This window comes from Anser anser (assembly GCF_964211835.1).
Source record: "Anser anser genome assembly, chromosome: 5".
In the NCBI taxonomy this organism is placed as follows: domain Eukaryota; kingdom Metazoa; phylum Chordata; class Aves; order Anseriformes; family Anatidae; genus Anser; species Anser anser.
This window is the reverse complement of record NC_139725.1, coordinates 13,907,009-13,919,245: the sequence shown is the minus strand read 5'-3', so window position 1 is coordinate 13,919,245 and position 12,237 is coordinate 13,907,009. Positions and strand designations below refer to the sequence as shown.

Below are 12,237 nucleotides of genomic sequence, written 5' to 3'. Positions count from 1 at the left end.
ATACATTTAATAAATATTTAAATTCTGGAAGAACTTTATACTCTGTGCACTTAATCTTTTAAAATCATGATGCTGTCAGAATGCCCCTCCCATGAAGTGCTGGTGGCAAAGTGCCTTATCTCCTTTGAAAGCTTTTTTGACTCCCAGCTGTACTCTCGCTCGTTTTTTTAGCCAGGCTTTCAAATGAAATACACAAACAACCAGCTGCTAGATATTTATGTGGAACATTAGCCTTGCAATTAAAGGGAGAGAAAAAGGAGCTCTGTGTTGGGGTCCTTCAGAGTTTCATTACTGCCTGTTCTGCTCCATTACTGCATTTCTTTGGGAAGTGAGCTGCATTAGGGGGCCCAGCTGCAAGCAGGTCCCATTGATCCTATGGAATTACCCGTGCTAAGCTGAATGAATAAAGTCACGCTGAAGGTTACAAGTGTTGTCTCAGTCCTACCCCCAGCTTCTTCCCTCTGGTCAAATGATCATGGTGAAGAAAGGTCCTGGGTTGGATGGAGGTGGAGCACTTGTACAGAGACAGAGGCTACGCCAACATTGTTGTCCAAGCTGTTGTCCAGCTTTGGTGCCTCCTTCTCAGATCAGACCAATCCGTCCTTCCAATCCTGCCATTTCAGCTTGCACCTCTTCTGGACAGAATTTAGCCTGCCAAATTTCAGCCCACGCTGCTGGAAGCACTATTTAAGCATTTATCAATCCATCCTAACCAAGTTCTTGTGGGCCCAGCAGGCAGAGGTAGAAGGAATGAACTTTGAGGAAAAATGGCTAGCAAAGAAATGCAGAGCAGAAAATCCTATAATCTGAACCATATGCTAAGTACCTAGGGAAGAAAAAGGGATTTTCCCATCTCCCACCAAAGGACCCTTGAAAGGCTCACTGAGGGCAGCCTTGTGGCCAATGAACTGCAAATGAGATGTTTCCTTAGGACAAGAGATTTGAGAGCCCATTCCCATTCACCGTGGTCAGCGGGGAAGGGGAGCCAACGTGTGGGGGAGGAAATGTTTTCCTTGCAGCCTTCCGAAGCATTTCACCACAGAAAACTCACGATGCTCCTGCAGTATCTTTTAATGTTCCCATTTCACATAGGAGGAAAATGAATAACACGGTGACATAACACGGTGACATGCAGAGGGAAAAATAAGTTTCCTGGTTTCTATTTCTGGTACTCCTTTTGGCTATCTGTGTGATCTCCAAACTAGACATTTATCCTAATCAGAAACACTTCTCTGCAAAATAGGAGCAAAAAAAGAGCTGCCCTGTACGTGGATTGTGAATGTTCCCTTAACTGCATTTAAAGCATTTCTTGATTAGTTTTGAACAGCTCTGTATATATGAAAATAATTTAATTATTATGAATTTGTGCTTTGTAAAGACAGAGTTCACACAGCAACTAAGTGCAGTCGGCAGTCCTCACACCTGCTCTCCGGGTCTCATGCCTGTTGATGGGATGATCTCTGCCTAGACTGTGACATAGGGGGTGTTAGGACTCCAAAAGCCTTGCCATCTGGCAGGATTTAATTAAAATCAGGTTGCACATGTCAGGGTGAGACGTTCCCCCCACAGCTCTGGCAGGAGACCTCTGTGCTGGCCCATGCTGGGGCTGGCCATGGAGGTGGAGGTCTTTGAGGTCTTTGGCTCCCCTGTGCCTCTGAATCTTCTTCCTTGGTTGAGGGCCAGGACACCTCCCAAAACGCCTGGCAAGTGCAGGGGAGGTTCCTCGCCTGCAGCAAGGTTGGCAGGAGGCTTCACTCAGAGCCTGGTGGCCAAGCAGTGATGAGACCGCATCAGAAGTCACTGACTTGTGAAAACTGGGACGGCTTGTGGGAATAATTCATCTCAGTTTTAAGAAAAACGTGGATTGCAAGGATTTGATAACCGACTTTCTGATTTCATTGAGTTTTGATTTCTGTGAATTGTTTTGCTGTCTTTTCAAAGAGCTTTAACTATAATTCAATTTTAATTGTGTATGCATATAGCAACACATATGAAAATTTAATAAAGAATGACACATTACATTTTCATAAATACTGTTGTAGGTGTTTACATTATCAAAACAAAGTATTTAAAAAATTTAAAATGCAACAACTATATATATTTCTGTGGTTCTAAAGCTGAATACCTGGGTTTTGCCTTTCCATAATAAATTTTGAAACGATATTTTGTTGTAACTCAGAAGCCTGGATGTACGGCTATAGACCTTCCTCTGCTCCAGGCAGCCTGGCATTCAACCCTTTGCCATCAACAGGTGGGTCTTTCAAAAGTGATCTGTGATTACAAGGGTGTGGAAAACACAAATCAGGCACCCAAATTCCCACAAGTTTTACTTCCAGCAACCTGAGACAAGTTCTTGGCATCAAAACATTTGGTAACGCTTTGTGATGCTTCCACACCCCTGGCCCACCACTCGTTTAGCTGGGACATGGAGAGTGCACAGGCTGCAAAGCAGACTTCCGTGAAAAGCTGAAGGAGTTTTTAGCAAGTGAGTTTCAGGACAGAAATTGTTCTGTTTGGATTCCTTTCACTTTCTTTCGGAGTCATTATCTCCAATTTGTGTGTGGAAGGCAAAGCTTCTAATTATATACTGCAGAGAGTGCATTTTTTTATAAATAGCAACAATTGTTCTGCAGGGACGTTCGAATCTGAATCAGCTCCTCTTCAGTTCTGCAGCCTCTGCCTTCCATGTGCAGGGAGATATTTTTTACTTGGCCCAAGTGGATCGTGTGCGACACAAGGGCTGAGGCACTAGAAAGGGATTTGGGAAATTTGGATTCTGCTGTGGGCCAGTGTTGGCTTTACCCGTTGTGTGATGAGAGGCTACTTCCCTTCCCTGTAATTCTTCCCCTTTGTCAGTGGGTACAAAGCTATCTGGGTGAGGGTTGTTCTTGCCACCACATCCAGTCTCACTGCAGATGGAAGCATTAAGGTAATACCAAGAAAAATAACAATTTCAGAGCACTCTTCCCCAGCTGTTATCTCCCACAGCACATGCCCACATCAGGGTTTGGAAGCACCAGTCCTCAAAGATCTGAACTGTGGGGTGCTTTGCTCCTCACTGTGCAGGGGAGAACACTTTGCATGAGCCCTTGCCAGTTCTCCTGGATGATGAGGGAGGGATGCTGCTGGGCTGGCGGGAAGCTCTGGTGGCGTGCAGGAGAGGTGGTGACCTCCAGATTCAGGGGTAAAAGGTAGGAGAAAGCAGGTCTAACCAAGATTGATTTGGGAGATATTTCAAGGCCAGATGACAGAAGTCTTCATACTTACATTTTGTATTAGCATCTTCCCTGCCTGCTATCTTCTTCTGTTTTAACTCACTGCATCCTCAGCTGTCCTCTGCTTTCTGCAGAAAAGCCTCATGGCCCCACACAGGTAAGAGGGAGCTCCGGGCACCCACACAGGCTGTTAGCAGAGGGCTTTGTGGGTGCCCCCATGCGTCCCCCTTAGCCACTGCCTGTAGGCCGGTGGGACTCCCCTGGGCCAGGGCTGTGCCCATCTGACCCCAGCAGGTCCCCTCGGTGGCTCTGCAGAGCCCTACCCTTGCCACAAAGCCAACCCAACCCTGACGCAGCCCGGGGTGCGTTTATATGGCAGTGAATATGTCAAGGAGATGAAATCTCAAGCATGCTTGGGGCGAGTGATTCACAGGCTGCTCAGTTTATAAATACAGCTCAGCCAGGAGTGTATGTTTAATTGCTCAATGTACTGTAACACCCGTCGCTTCCTGCATTATCCACTTGCCCCAGCACCAGAGCTGCCACCTTCTCAAAACAGTCATTTCATGAAGTGAATTTCCTTTCTACGATTATCTTTTTATGCAATTAATATTTTCTCAGCAAATCACAGATCACTCTGCCTCCTCAATATCTAAAGCAATTAATGAGCCCCAGCTGGCAGCCATGGCTGAATGAGTCACTCTGCTGGAGGAAAAGATATCACTGTTGCATATTCTCCCTTCGTGCTGTCATTTGCCAGTTGGTATTTTGGATTGAAGGTACTTGTCAGTCATTCCCAGGACAGAACTGGATCGGCTCTCCAAACCTGCCAGGCCATCGGGCTGCATGCTCAGAGGACTTCATCCCTTCTCCCCGCTCATCCTGGCAGTCTCCTCTGCCCCAGATGTGCCTGGTGGGAAAGCATTGCTGTGGACTCACCCCTGTCGAGGAAATAGGTGGGGAAGACAGCTGCTACAAAATCACAGCCCACCTCAGTTCTCCAACAGGGTTTATGAAGTTCAGAGAGCTCCTGCACCGTAATTTGTGAAAGAAAGCACCTCTGCAGCTTCCTGCAGACAACAAAGAGGGACATACCTGGGGCAATTCATGTGTCATTTTACACAATGTTTTCAGAACATTTATCTGGCCAGACCTGCATGTCTTTTGATATATTTGTCACAGGCATGTTCCAGCACATTTCTCCATCCTGCCCCACTCATGCCCTCCCACGGTTAGCTTTTCTAACTGAAGTCAAAAAGTCCTTTTTTGAACTGTCAGCAGTGATGCCTTGGTATCTTCCCTAGCTGGCAGAGCTAACGTGGAAACTTTTATAATGTACAAACAGTCGAAGAGCCTTCGTGCACTGAGCCTTTAAAGAAAAGAAAGGAAGGAAGAAAAAAAGACATTGAATTTCTTTTGTTGCCATTTACCCGTCCAATCCTACATGAAGCTGCTTTGAGTCCCCTTTGATCTCTATGACTAAAAGAGACAGCTTTCTCATCAGCATATTGTTTGGTCTTTCTGTTCACTTTACCGCCTTTCCAAACAACAGGAATGTGATTTGTAATGGGACATCTGAAGGAAATGAAGGCTCCTGGCTTAGCTCAGGAAAGCAATTGTGTATACATCTCAAGAAAGCTGGAGTTATTTTACATCTACAAGAAAAAGACAAGCAGAGTTTAGGCCAGCATCACGAGCCAAGAGGCAGCCTAACATGCCATGGTTGCCAATGACTGGACAGACAGAAGTCCTGGAGGCAAGGATGGGGTTGGGAATTTTATATGAGACAAAAGGGGTCCATGGGAGAATGTGGGGAGAAGCATCATGCAGGCATGAGGAGAGCTGGGAAAAGAAAAGCCAGCACAAAAAGGAATAGATTTCTTGGATGAAAATTTAGCTTGCAAGCAGAGGAAAATCCAGAACTAGAGAAATTTAACAAGGAAGAAAACAAAAATCCAAGCACTGGCAGTTAAGATTCCCTTCTTGACTCGGTTTCACATAAACTTTCCTCCTAATGTTGTAATGTCACCTCTCCACAGTAAAAATGGAAGAAGAAATGCACATAAGATGAGGTAACAGTGGGCAAGGGACCCTCAAAATCTACCGAGTCACACCACTGACGTGTTGAAGTTTTGGTTTCAGTCATGAGAATATTCCAGGTCTGCCAGATTGTCATGTGGCATTTCGTCTGAAGCTGTTAGCCATTATTTCAGGCAGGAAGGAAAACAATCCCTCTGGACAGTTTTTAGATTATTTTTGTAGACGGGATTAGCGGTGAGCCCATCTATATTACAGTTTCTTTCACTCAGGAATTTCTACGGATCATCTCCCTGCTCCATAAAAAGTGAGGCTCAGGAGGCCTTGTAATGCCCTTCCCTGGCTGCCTTTATCACTGGCTGTTAAATCAGAGATGTGTGTTAGAAAGGCTTTGCATTAGCTTCCTCCTTTCCCCAGCTTTGGACAAGATCCAGCAGAATAATACAGACTTGTACTTCCCACATGGCCCTTCCAGTTAATGTTTCTTCTGGGAGGGGAGAGTCGGCCCACCATTATTATTTATTAACATTTTCTTCATTCCAGGTCTGCATTTCTGACCTACATTTTGCTTGAGCAAAACTTTCATTGAAGGAGAATTTTGCCTGGAGTAAGGACTTCAAGTTTGGGTCTATTAATTATTAATTGCTGTATTTATTTATTAAAAGCCACTGGTGAAATGGGAATATGGGAATATCCTTCCTTATGAACTCATTCTCTCTCCTGGTCTCATCTGGCCTTGCACATGTTGTTACTCAAAGAAACAAGTCAAAAAGTGTGTGTGTTTGTGGAGGGAGAGGGTCAGATTTTTTGGCAGGCAGGTCAGGGTACAGTCACATTTATTCTTCCTACATGCTCCTTTGTAGAACAACAAGCTGGCAGATAAAATGAAATATTAGCTTCATTTCCTGCAGATCTGAGGGAGAAAACAGCCAAGGATGGAAGAGAGTGAATTTAGAACAACAAAGACCAAAGCTACAGAGACTCTGCCAAAGGAAATCTTTCACAGTAGTGATTTATTAATTTGGAAGATGCTGTAGAAGATCCTTTCCACTGAGAGCGCTGACGCCTAAGATCATTTGGTTGTTCAAGGTTTGGAGGGTGTATCTGTGCCAGTCAGACACTCTTAGGCCTTCCCAGTGTATGCTGACTACATCATGCTTTCAGTTTCCTGTTGACATAGACGAGCAGGAGCCCATAGCCTTCCCTTTTGTGCTTTCCTTCACATGATCTTCAGCAGGCTGTTGTGTCCTCCAGCCAAGCCAAGGAGGCGACAGAGGGGAACAACCCTGTTACGTGCTGCAGAAAACGGCTACCAGGAACAAGCCTCCCAGCCCAGCCCAGGTGGGGCAGGGAGCACACACTGGGTAGGCATCGCTGTGAGCTCAATTCTTCCAAAGAAAAAGCTCCCACTGCGTCACTTGCACATTGGAGAGGAGAACGGCTGCTTCTCGGCCTAGTTTTGAGAGACTACTCTAAACACACATCACAAAACAAAACTAAAAGACCTCTGAGAAACAAAACAGTCTGGGAGCTTTCAGGGAAGAGGGGCAAAACCCTGTACCTTGAGAGAAATACAGTCGGATCTGCCAGGCACTCAGGTACGATGGCTGGCCTGGGGTATGGCTGCAGAGACAGAAAATACTGACATTTTCTAATTTAGATCCTTGTCATCTGCAGACATTTCCTGGGGCACAAGAGTATTGTATTCATGTGCTCTTTAGTATCACCTACGAAGCTAGGAAGAGTAAAGAAACCTTCCGGTGCCCCCACTTGGGAGGTACTTGGTTTATCTTCAAGACAGACAAACCGTCTGCAGGCTGCTGGCCCTCTGGCACTTGTGAGGTTGCAGGCATCAGTGTTAATAATCCTCACCTCTCCCCTCCAAACAGCACCTGAGACATCTTGCAGCATTTCAGCCCATTATCATATACGATGCTCTATGCTGCGTTCAGGTGCGAACTTTTCTCTTTCCCTTTCACATCCTGCAATGTTTGCTGACCCCAAACCCCACCAATTTTTCTATCAATAAGCTGTTAGCTGCCTGTGGCACAATGTGTCACTGTACTGTTAGGAATAAAAGAAAGCCACACATCTCTTTGGCAGGCTGCTTTTTTTATTTTTTTGACTTGTGCACAGGGATTCCCTGAGTATGTTAAGGGATTATATCCACCCACAGTGTGAGCTGCAGATTAAGACATAACTGCAGGTAATGGCCGTGTATAGAGGTGTAGACAAGGACACAGATGAGGACTCTATTCTCTGAAAGCAAAGCAGGGGAATAATCTTTCAGGGCTAGATCACAGCTCCAAAAATCTGCCTGTTTGGTTTCCAGGCACAGAGCTGGTTCCCTTCCCCATCTCCATGCTACCTGCCCCAAACCAGCGAGGCTGCTGTGCCTGGGCAGCTCAGCTCCTAAGAGCACGCTGAGATAAAGCAGGAGGCTGTGGAGAGAGCAGCTACCAACCAGCCAGCACCCCAGTGGCTTGGCATCACCTTCACAGGGTCTTCACAGGAAGGACTGAAAGTGTCACGAACCGTCACCCATCGCACTGGCTCTGCAGTGCTGGAGGTAAAAATAACCAGCGCTGACAGACTGGAAACCCAAATGCTAAGAAAGAGCACCGCATTGGTACCTTCTCTCACTTCTGCAAACTCAGTTTCTCTCTCAGAAAGTGTGATTTCTCCCTCCTTCCAGAGGCCCCCCTCTGACCCAGAATGCAGCTGCTGGCAGAAGGGAGCAGGCGCTTGCCCGGCCACGCAGCCCTCCCACAGAGCACTCAGTCTGTAATAAACTGCAAAGAAAGAAATGCAAGAGGCATCATCCATCACAGCAGACAAGCCCCTGATATCCTGATCCAGGTCTGCACCATTATGCTGTAACCCATAGGCAGATGGATAAAACACTGTGGTGTTGCATACAGCTTCTCTCTGACAATAACAGCGCTCTGCCGAAGTATTGGGCTGAACAATTTCCAGCCCACCATTTCTTTGCTGATTGTTTTGCCTCTACGTGTCACTGTTCGTGCCTGTGGATGTGTAGCTGGTCAGTAGGCATTGTTTCCTCTCTCTAATTGTAGGCTTGAAATTTCTAAACTGGAGAATAATAACTAGCAGAAGGTGAATATTGAATCTCATGCCTATGGTATCAACTTCCAGGTGCATAATAACTCATGCTAGATATAGTGGATCTCTAAGAGTTTCAGAATACTTTCACCACATTATGCTCCTTTTGTTAGGAGCAACATTTTTTTATTATTTCCTTTTATGCGTGTGTGAACATGGAAAAAGCAGGAGCTGTGTCCTATGCATGGTATAACCACACAGGACAGCACATGTGAGGGGCAGGGGAGCACTGCTGCTGCTTTGAAGGTACCTTCCTGGCACAAAGCTCAGACCACCTTATCTCTGTGACACTGTCTCACAGCCACACACACAGAGCCCGTATGTTGCTTTCTAAATCTTCCCGGCTGTAGTGCTGCCACTGCCAGCCAGAGGTGCCCTGCGCCTGTTTGCTTGCGTGTGATCTGTTCAACACCGTGAGATCCTGCAGCAGGAGCACCTTGCCTCCCTGCAGCTCAGGGAAGGTGCGTGCTGGCATTTTATGGATGAATCAAGGCTGAAATTTTCAAAGCTAGCCACAAATGTAGCTGTGCCTCCCTCACGCAGCAGTTTTAATGGCAGCTGTGTGGATAAATCCCCTGGACTGCTTTGAATCCCTCAAGAAAGATCTTGAAGAGTGAGTCATCAAAGGGCTGTCTGTATTTCCCACAAGAACTATTGTCCTGAGAGTATTCCAGATCAAGAAAACATGTTTTGCTTCCACCTTTCATTTCTGCCGCGTGCAAGATCAGACACACACCCTGCTCTGACACTGTTGGGTATTGCTGACCAGCCCCCGGGGGCCGCTTCCAAATACTCTTATTGTCCGTGAGCATGGGTCAGGTCAGACAAAGATAACCTTCCTCTCCGCCCCTGAGGAGGGAAGGGTGCCACCCTGCAGGCTGGCTCCTCCTTGCGGTTCTTTGAAGCCTCCAAGAAAGGAATATTTTGCCCAGCTTTCAACCCAGTGCTTTGTGGCTTTCCACCAATTTTGGTCTGTGGCCTCTGAATATCTTTAGCTGCCTGGGCAGACAGACAGCTGCACAGAGGATTTAGGCAGGGCCTTGGCTTAGTTTTCCTTCGCTGCATTTCACGGGTCCCACAGAAGCAGCCCATAGACTTGGGCCTGCAGACCAGAGGCAGAAAGCTAAATCAGCAAATGCTGCTCTGCGTCATATTCTAGCAAGCCTTTTCACGCAGCATATCCAAGCCTCTGTTCCTCAGAGAACAGGGAACTGTAAAGGCCAAAATGTGTTTCCATTTTAATCATATCATAATTTCAGTAGGTGCCTGTGAAGCAGAAAAGAATGTCTCTCTTCCCATTATAGAGAGCTGAATAATTCAGACACCTTCTCTAGGCCTCCTCCTCTCTTCCAGGGTAATAATCGTCCCACATTTTAGTGCTGTAACAAAACCAGCCACACAGGACTTCACTGTGTTCACTAGGCTTCGTACTGACAGGAGGAGAAAACACAGAAAAGAGAGTTTTATTTAATTGCTGGAACATGAGGCCTGGGTCATAGCTGCACATGGCTGGTTCCCTCAGAGGACGGGCGGTGCAGGCACCCACACGTATGGGTACGTGCTCACACGTGGGAGCACACTCAGGAGGATGTTTTTGCAGCCCAAGACTGGGGATTCGGCTGAAATGGGAAAAATCTTGCTGCAGGTTTTCCCTGTGGTTTTGGCCACATCACTTTGTCTGTCTGTGACTCATTCCTCCACCTGCAAAGAGAGCAGTGAAAGCTTGTGCCGATGAGCATGGGTGGATTCAGCCGATTAAATGGAAGTTCCTGGGCCATAAAATTATACCATTATATATTGTATATTGACCAGAACCAGGGTAAATTTGTATTGGGTGTACAGATTATGGGCCTTACCTTACAATGTAAAACAGGCAATACCTCCAAGATAAAGTAATTATGAGGAAAAATGGTCAGGAAAGGAAAAGTGGTAGTTAAAACAAAAAGCAAACACAAGAACAAACAAAAAAATCACCTCCCCTAGATATTACAAAAGTTAACATCATTTTTCAGTAGCTAAAAATATGTGTTCCGTTAAAAATATCCTGGCTGAGGGGAGCTCTGGAGACAGACAATTTGAGTAACATGCATATAGGCAGTCTGTGAGTAGCTGTGCAAATGCATAACAAAGAGAAGAAGAGGAGGCTCTAACAGGAGTTGGAAGAAGTGGTGGCAAATCTATGACTCAACAATATCAAGATGGATAAAGTGGATAAAAATGTTCTGAGAACAAAGGAAATCCTGAACTTGTTATAGAGATTAAGATATCTTCTGATATATCTAATATTCCTGTAGGGAAACAAAAAAAAAAAAGGAAAAAAAAAGAAAAAAAAAGAAAAAAAAGAAAAAAGAAGCATCCAATTAATCTCTATTTTTTGTGTACTTAAAGAAATAAAATGGTATATTAGTATCCTACGAGATTAATGAATTATTCTACTCTATTATCTGTTAACAATCAAAGTTATTGAATATAATTTTCTAGTGTTAAATATTTCAAAGTCAGGACATCCAGATAATGTTTAAAAGGTTTCTAAAAGCTCCCTAGACACCTCTCCAGATAGTTAATGCCAATTTTTAATAAAATTTGGGAAAACTGAGAAATGGCTGCAAACTATCATACTATTAGCACTTTTAAAGTATGAACAGGACAACAAGGGTGTCGTATCCTGCTAAATAGAAACAAATTCTAAGCAAAGCAATGAACGATACAACACAGGATGTGGTGAGCGCAAAACTAACCAGTGGGAGTGCGAGAGCATACACTTTGAAAAATATTGATACCAAAACAAGCATAGTCAGGGTGTGAGGTGGCAGTGGAGGCTATGCACTTTCTCCTTCCTCCCCCATTCCCCTCTCCAGTTACCCCAGTGCTACCCACAAACACATTCCCTTTCCCAGCCCCCTTGCCCCCACTGCCCCTCTACACCCAGCTGCTTGGCTCCAGCACTGCAATGGACAGCAGGGCACGCCACTGGACCAGGGGAGGAAGGGAGGCAGGGAGATGAAGGCTGCCTCCAGCCCATTCCCTAGGGAAAAGTATGCAAGGAGGAGGCAATGGCATGTGTTATCATTGCGCAGAGCAGAGTGCAGAGCAGAGATTACAGATACTGTGATGTTGTGGTTGTGTCTGAAGTCATCTGGAGCAAGGAGAACTGCAACTGCTGGCTTGGAACAGTGCCCATCACTAAACTGGCTAAATTACGCCAGGTCCCTGGGGCTGGTATTTCTTGCATTGCAAATTGACTGATTGATAGACCTAGGAGCACATTCACCAACCAGGAGTCATCAGCGTATGCCCACTATCTCAAGAGATTTCGTAGAGGCGCCTTCCTGTCCTGCTGCTTTCTCGTGTTCCAGCAGCCATCTGGAAGGGAACTTAAAATCATTGCCAGCAAAGTCCTCAGCTCCCACTGCTTGTAAGTAATGAAGAAGGCTGTGTATTTGCCCAGGTAAATTTTGGTTACAGTGACAGAGAAAAGACTGTGCTCTCTAGAAAATCATATTTCTGAACAGCGCTGTGGGAGCACAAGCACACGCAGCACAACAGCTATGAGCTGCCAAGAGCTGCTATGGCCAGAGGGAAAATTTAGTCTTTGATACACCGATGCGGTCCTGCAGACCAGGTGCCCTGGCTGGATAATCCTGCATACGGCTGTGCGAGATATTGGCCAGACCTGCAATTACTGGGCAATGTGGACATCTAAAAAGCCGGCAATTTTTCTGCAAGAGCAGCTCTTCAGAAAAGCTCTCCTTGTTTCAAGACATTGCTGAGATGCTGAATTTGGACAAGGCAGATCTTCCCAAGCATTGCATGACTGAGCCAGCAGGGAAGCACCCTGAATCCCAGGAAGGACATGTGCACG

General features: G+C 45.8%; 1 long non-coding RNA gene across 1 annotated transcript in view; it reads left to right on the top strand.

The window, feature by feature from the left end:
• The window catches only part of LOC310901236, a 44,081-nt gene that overhangs the window by 23,546 nt on the left and 8,298 nt on the right, over nt 1-12,237 (top strand). The window contains exon 3 of the long non-coding RNA XR_014585646.1: nt 1-12,237. This exon is cut by the window's left edge and continues 19,928 nt beyond it. This is a non-coding gene — a long non-coding RNA (uncharacterized lncRNA).